Source organism: Phoenix dactylifera, chromosome 1, assembly GCF_009389715.1.
Source record: "Phoenix dactylifera cultivar Barhee BC4 chromosome 1, palm_55x_up_171113_PBpolish2nd_filt_p, whole genome shotgun sequence".
In the NCBI taxonomy this organism is placed as follows: Eukaryota; Viridiplantae; Streptophyta; class Magnoliopsida; order Arecales; family Arecaceae; genus Phoenix; species Phoenix dactylifera.
Window position 1 is genome coordinate 37,179,442 of NC_052392.1, and position 4,124 is coordinate 37,183,565.

A 4,124-nucleotide genomic window follows, 5' to 3' on the forward strand; every position below is an offset into this window, starting at 1 on the left:
ACAACATACAAAAGGCCAAAAAAAAGGGGCTAGCCAAAGATGATCAACAAGACTGATGGGGTACGAAAGATGGACCATGCAAAAGGAATAAAATGAAACTAAAGTTGGATTTGAAACAAGGTTCTTACACCCCAAGTTGCCCAAAAATAATTCTCAGCCTCCAAATTTTATTACGTATACTTTCGAAAGTAGGATTGGATTTGTATCAGGGAATCTAGCCTTCTTTTATCAAGTTTGGTTCAGGGGCTTTTAAGCTTGGATAAGATACAAACCAAATCTTTTGACCCAAGCATTTAGTAGGTCTACTGTAGGATGCAGTTATGATTTATTTAGATTGGGTCGCGTCATGACCCAAAGGTAAGGATGTTCTCCTTTTAGTATTACTTGTTTCACTCGCCTTAGATTTGAGTGACAAGGAATTGTGAGGTTGAATCGAGCAAATTGGGTTAGGTTAACTAAAACTTGAGCCATGCAGTTATTAGTTCGACCGATTAGGTTAGGTCAAAAGGATGGGCCAGGTTTTCATAAATTATTTTCTTAATTTGACCTAACCCAGACCCAACATGATTTGACCTCGAATTATTCTCTTGTTTAGGATGAGTTTATTGCCTCTACTTGTCACTTGCTATTTTTTTCCCCTAAGAAATCTGGACAAAGGGCAACTCTTGTCTAAAAATATTATTAAAAATAATAATTGCATGATTTGCTACTTCCTAACTTCTGTTCTATTCATTAGCATAAGTTACCTTTAAAAATAATCCTGGCTGATTTGAATCGAACTCAAATTCCGAAGGGTCTGAAGGCTACTCTAAATCTAGGTTAAATCTAGATTTTTTTTATCCAACCTGAATTCGATCCGGCTTGGGGCCCTGCCCGAGTAACCACCTCTACCGACAAAGGTGGTCGATAATGACAAAACTAAATCGCCGTTATGGGGTCCTCTACTTGGATTAATATAATTTTATTCCTTCTTATAATCCTAGGCACTTTCACCTTAGATTTGAAGAGTACTTCGCATCTTTGACCAAGCATTGCATGTAAAAATAGACAACCATTGGTGCATTCCAGTTCTGACGCTAATTTTCTCCCTGCTTGAAGACTTTATATCTCCTTAATGCGAGGATATTATATTATGATCAAATCTTCTGGTCGGTTTATTTCGAAGTAGAATGGTTTAGATTCTAAGTGCTCACGTGTTTTGATTTGGTTAGAAAATAACCCTTGTCACTTTCGAGCTTAATTAGTTTAATTTCTTTAGCATAATTCAAGGAAGCTAAATGGGCTAAACAAACATGATGACTTTGATCTTAGTGGACCATAGAGTCAAGAGATGAGACTTCCATGTGATAAGATGGATAAGCACATGAAATTCTATCCATTGTTGTTAGTATAGCTTAATGAAGTGATTAACTCGAGTTAATTATCCTTAAAAAATCCTCTATATTTTACTCTTGTGATCAAAAGAGTTGTGGGCCAAAACCTAGTCTGCATGGCTTATCTTTCAAAACTCCATCCTATGGAAGTATAGGTTGGACCAGATTACTGGTCAAAGCAAGATAAGGCTTTCACTAATATGATAAGTAGTCTATACTTGAGGTTGTCGAGAATCCAGGTCCGGTGACCACATAATGTTTTCTTTTGATGCTTAGTCGGTGCAAATTATTTTCTCAATAGGCAACTTTGATTATTTCAAAGTTATTCAAGGAATTAGGTCACGATCTTGGATGCTCAGTGGATCCATTTATAGCCTTTAATGGTCAAGGCAAGCAAAATCTTGGCTTAATTTGTGCCGGCTTATATGTATTCAACCTAACCCTAGGCGCACATCAAAGAAGAAAGTAGTAGTTTGATAGGATGTAGGAGAGGCTGTCAATTTAGAGCTTATTTAGAAACCCCTAGAGATTGATCAAGATCGCAGGCCCGCCCCGCAAACGTCCTGCTTGCGCTTTGTTCTACCCAATCTTGACGGTTCTAGTCAAATTGAACCGGTTGAAGAAAGATATTTCTACTAAGATATTTTTTGCTACAAGAAAAATCATAAAAAATATATATTTTTATAAAGTTTTTATATATATATATATATATATATATATATATATATATATATATATAATATTTTTAATTATTATTTTTAAAAATTTATGAGAAAAGATAAGTTTTTCTATTTTTTTATTCTTGCAACCAAATATGTTCTAACTCAACGAAATGCCAAGAAAATATATACCTATTCAGAATATTTATTTTGATATGCAAATACAGGCATATCAAGTTCATCCATCTTTTCACATCAAAAAAAAAAAAAAAAAAAATCCTCTACCTTGACTTTCTGCTGCCTTTCCACCATGCAAAGGGTGATATCTGGTTGAAAATTTTTTGGGGTCAAAAGAGGTCCCTGGAACACTTTATCGGACCTCTGCCCTGTGTGCGCACTCGCATGCATGAGTGCATGCATGTGTGAGTGGGCGTTTTGGTGATGAGACATGCATGACACTAAGAAACTTTGCCATTTTGGTAAGACTGCTAAGTATGGCTTATCATTTGAAAACCTGAATAAATAGACCAATTTGACCCGGTACCCAGCGTTATGAACCTGTGGAGCCGCTGCTTTGAGTGGTCCAACTATTTAAATCATCCAAAATAGTGACTTATTGGTTCAACCATTAATCTTAATCTCTATTCCCTTAAAAAAATAATCCTCACTGCTCTCAATATGTTATGTTCCTCTTCGAAGAGAAATTATATTCTACACTATATGCATCATGTTGATAGTGCACCATGCTAATCATATATCTTGGTTTCCGTGAACTTCATTCATCATACGTTCATCTTGGAATGTTGTTCTGTGCATCTCGTCTTAGTTTGCCCCGAGGTGCTCCGCTAATATGATGCAAAAGATTCAAGGTATAGTTTTTCCTCCTCCTAGCTTATGCGTCTCAATATTTGCTCAACATGCAATGTCTAAAGTATATCCTCCACCATGTACAACATGCAGCAGTGCACCACACTACTCATATATATTGGTTTATGTGGGTCTCATTCATCGTACGCTCATTTCGAATTGCCATCTTGTGCATCTCGTCTTGGTTTGTTTCTGTGATGCACTGCTGATATGATATAAGAGGTACCGATGTGCCTCATTGTTCTTACTCTTATAGTGTTTGAAGAATCCGGAGAACCAAAAAGAAAAAAAGAAAAACAAAAGGAAAAATTGTTCACTACATCCTCTCATAAAGCTGTATTATATATTCATGGATGCACAAAGTTTGTCATTTCTTTACCTCAAAGATGAACGCGATTCCTATTAGAATTGGATGCATGATTCATGAAATATAATAACTTCTGGTAAGGATGTGAGCAAAGGCATAATGAGCAGCAGCAATACTTCATGATTCTAGTGATGTTGAATGCTGAAGTCATGGCAGCATTACTGAAGCTTATTGGCTTGTTTACGCCCAGCTCCTCCCCCTAACAATAACAAAACAAAGAGAGAGAAAAAAAGAAGTAATATAAAACAATTTGTGGACATTCCATCATGAGAAAATCTCTTCCTTTCAGGTGATGATGGCCGCATATATAGAATCTCTTCTTTTGCTCTTAATTTGCTCCTTCGAATCGATACTTTTCCATGGCAAAGGTCGTTAAAGCAAAGCCTAGAGGCACCAAATACCTAGATGTAGATATCTCGGTAGCATTTATATTCATGCAGTTAGAAGTCTCATTCATTCACATATTGAGAAGATTTCTAGATGGTGATGATGCCCAAAGCCAAAGCACTGGAAATGAATGATCCACTAGCCTATTCTAAGCAATGGGTTTAGTCAATGCCCTCCACCAAATAAATTATTTAATCCCCACTCATATAGTCTACTAAAAGTAACTAGGATTCCCTCATGGGCACATCCTATTATCATAATCACATTTCCTTAGGCATGTGCCTTCAATGTAGTAGAAATTGTAGACCTATTGACATGAATGGAACCACTCCATGAACCCCTAGCTAAACAAGAGGTTGACCTAGGGAAATGTCATGGAACTCTACCACAAGATGTGAATTATATGTACCTAGATTTGCTGATTGCTTTATTTGATTTCATTTAGGATAATGTTTTCTAAGTTAGCAGGGA